Source organism: Chanodichthys erythropterus, chromosome 18 (genome assembly GCF_024489055.1).
Source record: "Chanodichthys erythropterus isolate Z2021 chromosome 18, ASM2448905v1, whole genome shotgun sequence".
NCBI lineage: Eukaryota > Metazoa > Chordata > Actinopteri > Cypriniformes > Xenocyprididae > Chanodichthys > Chanodichthys erythropterus.
In genome coordinates this window covers 15,769,127-15,782,837 of record NC_090238.1, presented here as the reverse complement: position 1 = coordinate 15,782,837, position 13,711 = coordinate 15,769,127, and positions in this window count along the sequence as shown.

Below are 13,711 nucleotides of genomic sequence, written 5' to 3'. Positions count from 1 at the left end.
TAAAGGATAACAATAAATAATGTTAGACATTCCTCTTTGTATGCAAAGTGGCCTACATTTGGGACTAAAATTCCCATATCATTGGGACTGATATATGGTCTTTCATCGATCATCCATGAAGATATTTAGTAAATTTCCTACCGTGAATATATCAAAAAATTATTTTTGTGAGAGGAAATGCATTGCTAAGGACTTCATTTGGACAACTTTAAAGGCGATTTTCTCAATATTTAGATTTTTTTGCACCCTCAGATTCCAGATTTTCAAACAAGTGCATCTCGGCAACAACAAATACATACCATATACTTCAATAAATGTTTTGAATGGATTGGTGAGGGATATATTATGTTGTAAACATTAGTTTATATCTGCATATTAAACCCTGAGAAAAAAGTTCTGTTTTTGTAGGATTCATAATGCAGCAATATAGAATTGCTCCAAAGATGACCGAATTTGTTAAGAAATAGAATCCAGCATGAAAAGGATCCCTGTGGAAAAGAGGTGAAACGCATGCAGTGACACCTTATCACACTCACATGATGTAAATATCACATTTCACATTTCACATCATATCATTTCTTGAAATTGACCATGTTTTACTCCATTATGAGAGCTCAAACTGTCAGAGATGCAGCACTACAACATGAAGGAGATGTCATGCTGTAATAAACTGCCAACATGTCAAATCACAAGCAGAAACAAAACCAGCAACAAATCCACAACAGAAATCAATGCAGCCCGCTGTAAACCAACATCAATATAACAGGACAGCTTTATTCATTTACCCACTAAAATCCACACCTAGATGATTGACAGTTAAAGAACAGCTTGTAGTCTGGGAGCTTTGGCAGTCGTGTCTTTTCCCTGCTGCCCGACCGATTGCATGGGGGATGAAGATTGTAGCCCCTACAAAGAGCCTAGCCTGTGGGTGACTTTTCAAGAGTCTATGTGCTTGTGTTTAGGGGCCACTGACTGTGCCCTCTGCTGGTCCCTCTGTGCTGCTCTTACAGGCCAGCGATCAGCATTTCAGACAGCTCCTCTACTCACAAAAGCACAAGACAAACCGCTCACTGTGTCATCTGAGACAGCAGGGCGTTTCAGACACATAAATTAAGGTCGGGTTGACTTGCAGGCGCTTGTTTGTGTGCGAGAAAGATTGAGAGGACAAGATCAATGTGTGTGATGTTTTTTTTTTTTTTTTGGTAAAGCTGAATCATAAATGGTCTACTTGGCAGTTTCTTTCTTGCATTTAATCAGTGCCAAATAGCCCTTTTGACGTGGGCAGGTAAGCAACCATCTAGCAACAACCCAGAATGCTCTATAGCAACTGAATAACAATGTGCTTACAACTCAGCAAACCTTATTGTCTGTTATGTTGTTATTATTTAGATAAATCTTTTCTATCAATATACACTATACCGGTGCTCAAGAAACCATCCCGTTGTTGCAGCTTTGATACCCTAGGTGAAGGAAGCCTTGCATTATGAGTGTTAAAGTATCATATCAAGCCGTTTTATTTTAAAAGAGCACAGAGATGCTTGTTATTCATAATATGTCGCATTTATTTTGCACACGCAGTCATACTTCAGTAATATCTGTCTGTTAGGTCCATAAGCTGTTGTGAAGTGTGATATTGCAGTCAGCATTTACTGTAAACGAGAAAGCAATCACCACTCAGCCAGTCGCTATAATTACCAAGCTTTTCTATCCTGAGAATCACTTCAGCGTGTAAATATGATAACTCTGAGCTGAAGTGTGCATACCTTTTCATGAGAGACGAGAACAACTCTCACCCACATAATTCAAAGATGAGAGCATCTCCATTTCTCCACCACAGCAGCATGGGAGAAAATTAGGTGCAGGACTTTGTAGCACCTAATCATGTTAGCCGATATAATCCTGGACTTGTATTATGCAATTCAGGTCTGTAATATTTTCACATTGTTTTTCATTTTCAGATTCATGCTTGCATGAAAACATTGAGAGAGACATGTTCTTCATTATGAAGAACGCTGCATTGTGAAAGTCAATCACCAGAGAACATGTAGGCGCCACTTAACCACGTTCAGCCTTTATTAAATTGCTCTTTTCATGAACATAAGCTAAAATGCAACACTAGAAACCTTCTGACTGGATATCATTCCAAATCATTCCCAAGCATTTTCAATAAACAACACATTTTTCAATACAACATTTCATAATGACCATGGCTTTCAAGCACTAAAAAGACATTATATTCCTTTCTAAGTAGGGCATGTTGAAAATGCCCATTTCCTAGATTTTAATCATATTCACAAGCTCTTGATTCAGATTCATGTGGGTATTCTGTCTCACCTAGCCTACATATAGTACTGTGTAAAATATTGAATCCATCCAGCTTGTAATATATATTATAAATTTGTAAGGCTGGAAGCTTATGCTGCTATTTTGAACCAATAATCAGAACAAAAAGCAGTTGAAGGATGATGTGCATAATTCAGTTATTTTTTTGACTCCAAAATAATTAATATGACTCCATTAAAGTTGTTCTTTTTTAATGTATAATTCTTTTAAAGTCTTTCTTAGAGCTGATAGCAAAACGTAGAATTTAACTTGAACACTTAGATAATGGAAGTTACAATCACTTTAGCTTTTAACATTATCAGTGGTTGAAGGAAAGATTCTCAAAGCCTTTAAAGCAGGCAAAGTTATTTATGAAGTTACATGTTTAAATATACAGACAGTAGAATCTAGAATAGAACAAAATACTGTATAGAAAAACTTAGCTGTAACAAATTATGCACTGTTGTGCAGAAGAGGCCTCAAAAGCCTTTCTTGTAGTATGAGATTATGCACTGGTGTGCGGGAATGGCAGGGTTAAAGCCTTTCTTCCAGATCAACACTTACCTTTCATTCTTATACCCTGAACAAAGCACTGTGTGGCAATCCAATACTGTGGAAAGGAGCCCAGGAACAAAGTAATCAATGATGAGTACTTCCACCCAGGGGCGTAGTTTGTGGGGAGGATGGGGGGAGGTAACCCCCCCAATATTCAAAGCCATCAGTTACAACCCCCCAATACAATACAACCATACCAACGTTCAACCCCTCCAAAGTTAAAACCAAATCTACGCCCTTGCTTCCACCTGTTCAATATCCAAACATGGAATTACTCAAAGCTGTAGCCAATAATGGCCCAATGGAGGTTACTATAATCTGGGAACTTTGCTTTACTCACGGTTGAATGGTCCTGGGTGCAGACACCCCCAGGTCAAGGTGGAAGCACAGGAAGAATGCCTAGAATGCTGAACTGGCTGAAGAGAAAAAAAAAAAGACACGGTTAAACTTATAACCTCTGTTTTACCAACTTTGCCTTTCTTTTGTTCTGTCTTCCCCCTTCAAAGTGGCCTAGTGTTCAAGCAAACGAGGGGAACACAGCTGTCACGGATACCCCAGACCAGGAAGAACCTAAGTTCCAGTTTATATTCCTTTTCACATGTATAGGCTACTTTTAAAGGGATTTATTGAAGTACCATATTCGCTCAGCCCTACAAATTACATTTTCGATCACTGCAAATAATGATAACTTGATGTTGATTCAGTAACCTCTCTGACTGATTCAGCAAATTCATTCAATGAAGGATTTGTAAGCCCGATTTAAATGGGAAGTCTGGAGTCATTTGCAATGATTAATTCTAGTACTGGTTCAAAAGAGTTGTTTGTTTTGCATTAGTACAACAGGGGCCTGTACCATGAAGCTGGATTTGTCATGATCACTAGTGAGAATGCCCTAATCAGCTACTAGAGGGCACTCCATCCCGGACTCTTGTTTTCTCCCACTGGACTACATTACCCATACTCACTTCCCGGACTCATTACACCTTGTCATTGCAACCAGATGTTCTGTGTTTGTTCATTAGTGTCTGTCTATTTATACCTGGTTTGTCTCTGCTCTTGTTCTGGTGTTTTCATGTATGGTTTCCCGGTTCTCCGTTTTGGTTTTTTGGTTTTCATGTTTCGTGTTTTTTGTATGGACTGCCTTTATGGATTCTGACCCTTGCCTGTCTGTGGATTACGTTTCTGGATTTCCCAAATAAATGCTGCAAATGGATCTTGTTTCCTGGACTTTGTGATTTCCGTGACAGGATTAGCTGGCTAGCCAGGTAAGTTTCAGATTAGTTTACGCCAATCCTGGGTTTTACCATGAAAGTAACTTGGGTTTTAGCGGTGTTCATCGCCATAGTAACTTATGCCCCATGGCAAACCTGCTCCAGGGCAGGTTATGTTCTGGGTTAGAGATCTCAAAACTGAAATTGGGACAATCAGATGTGACAAACTGACACATCCAACACAATAAAGTCACTCTTCCAGTTTCTCTTCCTCCAAATTAAAGCCACTGTATAGCAGCCCCCCCCCCCCCAAAAAAAAAAAAAAAAAAAAAAATATATATATATATATATATATAATTTATATATTATTTATATAATTATTATATGATCTATATTATTAATCCATTACACACAGGCAATTTTAGTTTAACAGTTATTATTAAGCATTTAGTTTTAATGAATATTAATATATACAGATCATATGTAATATAAATAAGCTGTAAATAAACTTTAAATATGATGTGACCTTTACAAGTATGAGTCTCTTTCGCTATATATCAACTATATAAACTAACTTCACAACTTTCACTTGCACTGATAGAGAAAGATAATTTCTTTTATTTGTCCTCTTTCAAAGACAAGTATTTTCCATTAGTGTAAATGCATTTAAATTCTTCATTTTCAGCAAAAGAGTTATGAATTGCGCTGGCTCTCTCTCGTGAGAAGTGAATCACGATTTATCGTGTTGCTAGGCATGTGATTGGCTGTTTGCCACTGATGTCACGGATTCATGTGCACGAGCTCCACAAACTCAGGATCAAAGCCTGAGTTGACAGAAAAAGTTGATGATCAGCATCATGGTACCAACAAAGCTGGATTGGAGTGGTTTGGTTTTGTCAACTTGAAACTAATCCTATAACCCTGAGTTTGTTCAACTACCATCATGGTACAGGCCCCAGGACTGATTCCTAAGAGTCATTTGTTTATGACTCTAAATCCTCTGGTTGTAAACAGAATTTGTTTTTTGTTTTTAAATCAGACTACATGTATTTGATTTTATGTTTTTGATCCTCAAAAAAGTTGATGGGGTGTTTTTTTTTTTTTTTTTGACAACTATGATCAAAACTAAAAATATCACTCTGACATTTAGCAGATGACTTTGGAACAATATTAGGGTGAGTAAATGATGATTATTAAAATATTTGTTTGAACTATCCTTTCAGGAGTTTGTTGGTTTAGAGGGGATGAGGGGTTTGTCTTTGTGTCTGTAGGTGAGAGAGAGGGATGATTGAGTGAGAAGCTCTCAGTAGACAGACTCACACAGGCAGGTAATTTCTCCCTTCTCTTTATTGCTTCATATCCTCATGTGTAATTAATTCACCTCACTTGCCAAGTATAGGGACATTATGCAAAAAAAAAACAAACAAAAAAAACCCCCAAAAAACAACTGCCGGTTTCAGGTAAGCAAGACCTCGGCTTGATTGTACCAATTATTCTGCCACATGCTTTGTGTGACCTCTGCTGATATCCTCATTAATCAGTGAACAGCCAAAGGACTTCCTGTTTCTCCTGACCCAAGGGGGTGGCAAGTTTGTCTCACGAGTCTACTTGAGACTCTAAAACACACATTTGTGTAATTATTTCGAAGTGTGGTTTAACAAGCATTAAGACATTTCATGTTGAGCATAAGGTGATGGCTGTAGATAAGTAAGAACTTGTAAATGCCTGTTATGTATTTATGAAGAAGCAATATATTTTAAATTGGTGTTTATGACCTGCATATAAATCTTTTACAGGGATGTGACTGTGATATTTATTGTCAATAACATTTTTTGATAGTGTTCTCTCACCGAAGGATCATTTTACGGGTCCTTGTACAAAATGGTGCCATCTGTGTTTGTTACACATATGTAAGTAAAAAAAAAAAAAAAAAACTTTAATGAATAGCTAATACTAATGTTAACCTTTTATTTTAGGTATTTTTCCAAAACCAAATGATCATTAACTAGATTTTTAATATTTTTTCTTTTGTTCTGAGGATGACTTGATTACCAAAAATCATTCCCCAAAAAAAGTTTTTATGGGGGCACAATTTAAAAATGCCAACACACAAGTGATAATTGAAAAATGGATGTTCAGCTTTTAAATTATCAGCATTAAATTCTCCTTCAAAAAGTGTCAAATGAGTCATTTTTTATAACATATATTAATTTCACTTGGTGCAGTGTAATGTATTAACACTTAAAAACGTTATTTGTCTGATAGTATGTTTAAATCTTACAACAATTTACTTTAAAATCACCTAATCAAACTAGAAATGTTACCTGTTTCACAATGACCATTTGATTATCATGATGCAGTCATTTAAAATTTTATTTTAATTTTATTATATTTTAATGTTTAAAATTTAAATTTTAATGTTTATAAATAATCAGGTTGTTGTACATAATATTCCTTAACCACCATGGCACAATTTTGGCTCCAATTCAATTATTATTAATTTTTGTTTTTGGTAGAATTTAAAGTTGATCTGTTAGCTTAAGAAAAAAGCCCTCAATAGGGAATTCAGTGGAAGCCCTCAAAAAAGAATTCAGTGGAAACTTTATGGGAATGTGTGGGAAAATGTGTGGAATCATTATAATGCTCAAAGCCTTTTATCCAACCAAAAAGTAATTTGCAGTCCCTGCTCCATCATTGAAGACAGGCGATTCAGGGAAGGTCAGTGGAATGCAGCCGTAATTGCTGGATAATGGTACGTCTGCCTTCTTTTTGGATATTATACATTGACAAATAAAAGCTAGCTCACAGAGGTAAAAGCAGAAAAGCAAATATTACAGAAGTAACAAATGTTCCCTGTACATACATAGCTTGCCAGTACATTTCAAAGACTCCTTATTTCAGTTACTGTGGTGTCTTTGTTCCCAGAGATCAGAGTGAAGGAGCTGTGAAACTCATCAGCATGCTGCTACATGGAGCCACAGGGTCAGAGCTCTCATGAACATCATTAAAGAACTACACTGCCACCACAAGATGATTGAACAGTGCCACAGTGATTCATTTAACCCTTGACTCTTAGACATCCAACAGCAGATGCATCCACATCCACAATGGAAAACTTTAGGCCAGGGTTTCACTAGCCATTATGCAAATTTCATAATAGGGTCTCCAGACAAAACAATCGTCTCAAATATTGAACATTTAGGAGCCAAATGACTTTTTTTAGGTGACAAATTACAGAAATTACATTAGGTTTTGACAAATGTCATTGCTATGTACTGTAATTATGTCAATTTCAGTTCTATACACTAGGGTGGTTCCCTTTCGAGGGAACTTCTACACTGTGTCAGCTGCAGTGTCTGAGGCACGTACAAACATACCATTCAGTGGAATGCAATGATGCTGCAAGGTGTGCCCCAGCATATAAGAAGGGCACCTGAGAACACGTCATCAGCTTCTTTGTCTTCAGGAAGCCGCTTGTTTGTGTGCTGTATGTAGAACAGTGTGTTTAAAAAAAAAAGAGTTAGAAGGTAAGCAGAATATAGCAAGCAGACAGTTTAAATACTGTGTCCCTCCGTGCCCTCATTTTTTTAAAGGTCTGGCGATGGTCACAAGCTGTGTGTTATCTGTCTGGGAGCAGAGCATGCAGCAGCCCTGGGTTTGCTGAGGCAGTGTGCAGGCTGTGATTGTGCGAATCTCAGACGGAGCTGGTAGAGGAGCTTGAGGGAGCTCACCTCACCTCATCTCTCCTGTTGGCTCCATTGTCCTTGTGCCAGAAGCGGAAGCCCACTCAGCAGCTTCTTCCACAGAAAACAAGGAAACATTGCTCACCTATGATTCTGATGAATTAGACTAGTATCATTAGAGACCGATATATCTAATAGAGATGTTTCCTGCTCCATGCAATATAACGCTGAATACAATGAGCTAGTGGAGCTTATGACTTGTGCCACAGCTTAACTAAGCTTTAACTGGTCCAGCTCGAAATGCGAGACTGCAGAAGTTTGAACAATATCTATGGAGTCATAATTGTGCAGCTCCAGTGAACCTTCCTTTTCTCCCAGACCTGCACATTGATGTGTCAAGTGCGTGGAGACATCCATACTCTGCTGTTGGGTGGATGCCTGGAATTACCTTTTTTCGGGGACATACTCATCTCTGAAGGCTCCCATTTTGCCCTATAAACGATGTCAAGCGACATCAAGGTTGGTGGGCAGAGCATATGCGGCACATGGGCAAACTGCAAGCCTATCAGGCAGATCTGATCAAAGACCTGGATCAAGGGGAGGGCTTATTCCCTTAGGCTGTCTCTGAACTGCGTATGGCCACAGATCTAGCTCTCCGTGCCACTAAGCAGGCGGCCCGATCTATTGGCCAGTCCATGGCTGCTATGGTGGTGATGGAGAAGCATCTGTGGATTAATTTGCCAGGGATCAAGGAGTCAAAAGATAAAGCTGTCCTCCTTGACGCTCCTATCTCACCCTCAGGACTGTGTGGCACTGCTGTTGAGATGTGGTGGACAGGTTTAGAAAGGCGAGAACACAGTCTGCCTGCCTTTGGAAAATATAACCCTTACCAGGTTTAGGCCCCTCTTAAACAGCGTATCCTCTTTCCAGGAACAGAAAAAAGATAATGGTTCTCGTAGAGAAGAGTGGAGCGAAGAAAGAGGAGTGTGATTGAGGCTGTGGCTCAAGCTCTTGCCTATTTTTCGCATTCTTTTCAGTTCTTGGGGAGAAAAGCAAAGGAGAATGTGGCTAAAGCTAGCTCTCCTTCTGAGGAACTGGGAGTGAAATTAAACCATAATAGAGAAGCCACACATAGAGCTGGGCGCTGAAAATAAATAAATAAATAAATAATTACAGTAAATAAATAAATAAAAGGAGTGATTGAGCGGGTCCATGGGCTAAGCCCTTGCCCACTTTATCATTCTTTTTCTTCTTCCTTTATTTCAGTCTCCCCCTCCCACTCTGAGGAGGGTGCTGGGGTACAAGAGGTTGCTTTTAGAGGGGAATAAATGTAGGGAATGACTGAATACAGTCATTATACTCTCTTCTCGTTCACTTCCTCCAGGTTTGGATGTTAAGTGAGGTTATGCTCCTTCTCATTGCTCATATTGTTAGATGTGGTTATGGGCTTAGCTGAGACTTTGTCTGTTTACTGGAAGCTCTGCTCTAAGGGGTCTAGATTCTCCTGGAGCATGGCTTGGACTAGTTTAGATTCATTTTTTTTGAGCATAGAAGCTTAAGGACCTTTCTAACACTGTTATTGAAGCAGTGTGTTGGAAGGGTACCACTCACCTGCTGACTCAATAATGCAGGGGTGTCCAAACTCGGTTCTGGTGGGCCACTGTCCTGCAGAATTTAGCTCCAACTTGCCTCAACATACCTGCCTGGAGGTTTCTAGTATGCCTAGCTGGTTCAGGTGTGTTTAATTGGGGTTGGAGCTAAACTTTGCAGAACAGTGGCCCTCCAGGAGCAGGATTGGACACCCCTGCTTTAATGGCTCAGGGCTGAGGACTTAGGTTGATTAGGTTGTTAGTTTGAGAATTACAAGCAGACATTAATCAGCCTGGCGTAGCTGGTATGGTTCCCCCATTGCGTCAGCAGCTGATGCAGCATAGAAATTCCCATAAAATTGAACATCTAGTGTTATATATATAACCAAGTTCCCTGAGAAGGGAACAAGACGCTGCATCACCCTGCCATGTATCGGGCATGTCTGCGCGTCTTCCTTCAGACAATACAAATCTGATGACCTGTTCTTAGGCACCCTACATATATGCTGGGGCGCACATTGTGACATCTTTGCACTGCGTTGGAAATTGAATGGTGTGTTTGTACATATGCCTCAGACACTAGGTTCCCCAAACAGCAGCTGACGCAGTGCCTCCTTCCCTTCTCAGGGAACTGGGGTTACACTAACCCTAACCCTAGACTTTTCTAGCTGTATTTATTGATACATTTTATTGATATGATGATTTTACTCTGATCCTGATCCTAATTTATTCCTGTAATGGCAAAGCTGAATTTTCAGCAGCCATTACTTCAGTCTTTAGTGTTACATGCTCCTTCAGAAAGCATTCTAATATGCTGATTTGGTTGCATTTTTTATTAAGCATTTTTTATTATCAGTGTTAAAACAGTTGCTGTTTTGCTGTGTTTTTGTGGAAAGGAAACATGATACACTTGGAAATTTGACTTTTTATATATTTAATTTAAATCGTAAAATTTAGCATCCGCTCTATACAGTAGATTGCTGATTTTCTATATTGTCACATTTTTTAGAGTAAATATTTCCAGAAACCTCCAACATTTTATGAATTATATATGGGCTTATGTTTGTAAGTTTGCAGGTGGCTGGTGAAAAATGCAAGATGTTGTTGTCTTCTGTATATACTGTCAGTGGTGTCTCTGCTTCACAAGTCATGTTCTTGCTTTGCCAATTACGCAGATTTAATGACTTTGCAATCACCTGCAATAGCAACGACCTCTGTGCCTTTGAATTGTCCAGTTTTGAGCGACTATACAAATGCTCTTCCAAACGTTTCTCTTTTTTCTTTTCTTTGGCTCACAAATTCCCCTCTTGCACACGTATATCTGCACATGGCAAAGGTGGCAGGTAATTTTAGTCCTTCCTCTAGAGATTCTAATTGATTATCTCCCAGTCTGCTGATGAGCAGCATTTGCATTTAACACAAGCAGTTAAGAGCGCAGCACACGGCACTTCAAAAGGCTGCATGTTCTAATGGAGCTGGGCTGCTGGGTAATTAATCACACAGAAGTGTTAAGCACTAATACAACTCTAAAACAGCTAGTAAAGATAAAATACAGGAAGAGGCATACTGCTCCACAGAATAAAGAATGGGTTGTGACTGCATGTCGAATGAAGCTGACGGTCCATTTTTTATTTTTTTATTTTTTTAAATGATGGATTGCCTCTTGCTAAGCAGCACAGAAGGCGTTACTCTTATGGGGAAGCTGAATATTAAATTCATTAAAACAAATTAATTGTGCACTGAACTTAAAGTCAAGAAAAACTGCTACTTATGATATGCTCATGAACCTTCACATACAGTGCCCTCCACAAATATTGGCACCCTTATTAAATATGAGGAAAGGTAGCTGTGAAAAAAAAATCTGCATCGTTCATCTTTTTGATCTTTCATTCAAAAAATTCACAAAACTCTAACCTTTCATTGAAGGAAAACAATTGAAAATGGGGGAAAAAGCTTATTATGAAATAAATGTTTTTCTCCAATACATGTTTGCCACAATTATTGGCATCCCTAGAAATTCTTCTGAGTAAAATATCTCTAAAGTATATTCCCATTCCCATTTACATTTTTTAGCACACCAGGGTGACTAGGAGCATGAAATTGTGCAGCCATGACTTCCTGTTCCACAGGAGTACAAATATGTGTAAACACAAAGGCCAAATCCCCTTAATCATTCATCACAATGAGAAAAAACAAATATAGTTCTGATGTGCAGCAGAAGATCATTGAGCTTCCCAAAATAGAAAATGGGTATAAGAAAAAAGCTAACGCATTGAAAATCCCCATTTCCACCATCAGGGAAATAATTAAGAAGTTTCAATCAACTAAAGATGTTACAAATCTGCCTGGAAGAGGACGTGCGTCTAAATCGTCCTAATGCGTGATGAGGAGGAAAGTTTGAGAGGACAAAGACTCTTCAAGGATCACAGCTGGAGAATTGCAGAGATTAGTTGAGTCAGAAAGCCTAAAAAACAGCACCTACATCCCCACAAGTTGTTCGGGAGGGTTTCAAGAAAAATCCTTCTTTGCACATCCAAAAACAAACTCCAGCATATTCAGTTGTCAGACAAGACTGGAACTTCAAACGGGACGAGCTTCTGTGGTAAGATGAAACTAAAAAAATAGCCTTTTGGCAGCAGACCCACCAGATGGGTTTGGTGCACACATGGATAAAAAGCACCCCATGCCCACGGTTAAATGCACTGCTGGATCTTTAAGGTTGTGGGCCTATTTTTCTGCTGGAGGTCCTGGACATCTTGTTCAGATACATGGTATCATGGATTCTAACAAATACTAACAGATAAAAAATCAAAACCTGACCACTTCTGCTAGAAATCCAATAATGGGCAGTGGTTGGATCGTACATTAGGACAATGATCCAAAACAAACATCAATACCAACACAAAAATGTGTCACTGAGCACGAAATGAAGCTTCTGCCATGACCATCCCAGTCCCCTGACCTGAAACCTATAGAAAATGAGTGGAGTGAACTGAAGAGAAGAAGCACCAACATGGAGCTGAAGAATGAATCTGAAGGATCTGGAGAGATTCTGCATGAAGGAATGGTCTCTGATCTCTTGTCAGGTGTTCTCCAAACCCATCAGGCATTATAGAAGAAGACTCAGAGCTGTTATCTTGGGAAAAGGACATTGCAATAATTGGGTGCCAATTATTGTGGCCAACATGAACTAGAGAAAAACATTTATTTCATAAAGCTTTTCCACCCATTTTCAATTCTTTTTTTTTTCTTCAATAAAAGGTTAGAATTTTGTGAATTTTTTGAATGAAAGATCAAAAAGATAAACAATGCAGATTTATTTTCACAGCCGACTTTGCTCATATTAACTAAGGGTGCCAATATTTGTGGAAGACACTGTATAATGTATATAAAAATGGATTATTATCCGCTGTCAGTGCCGCTGTTGCACCACATTTATTAATTCTCATATTTTGCCATATTTGTTTTATTACTATTAGTACTGGTGATTATTTTCTCATCCTCATTTTTCAGTTGCTGCCTGGAAAACACCCTGCACTTGGCATTTAATTTTTTTTTTTTTTTTTTTGTCATGCACAGATGCTGAGCCGAAGAATCCGCCTCCCAACAGGCACGAATTGCTTTCATGAGTCTTATCAGATCTGACATACTCAAGAATTGTTTTGACAATAAGTGCATCTCCAGCCCTGTTTCTTCTCTTTCTTCCACAAGCATACACGTCGAGCATCTTTCTTGAGAAGAAAGCATAATTCTGTCATGTTGTGTATGTGAACAACTAGGCTAAAAGGCTAGTGCCTCCACTTTAGTGTAAGGGGATCTGTGTAAATGCATGGAATAGGAAGTGAGGAAGTGCTTTTGTATTAAGAGTCACGCAAACCTTTACTGTCAAACTTTTTACTCTATATTGACCCCCGTAATATATATATATATATATATATATATATTATATATATATATATATATATATATATACACAGTGCTCAGCGTAAATGAGTACACCCCCTTTGAAAAGTAACATTTTAAACAATATCTCAATGAACACAAAAACAATTTCCAAAATGTTGACAATAATATGCGTTTAATTTATAACATGAAAGTAAGGTTAATAATACAACTTAGATTACACATTTTTCAGTTTTACTCAAATTGGGTACTACTACTATAAAAACTACAACATCTAGTACTTTGTATGTCCTTCATTTATAATGACAGCACCAAGTCTTCTAGGCATGGAATGAACAAGTTGGCGACATTTTGCAACATCTATCTATTTCCATTCTTCAAGAATGACCTCTTTCAGAGACTGGATGCTGGATGGAGAGTGATGCTCAACTTTTCTCTTCAGAATTCA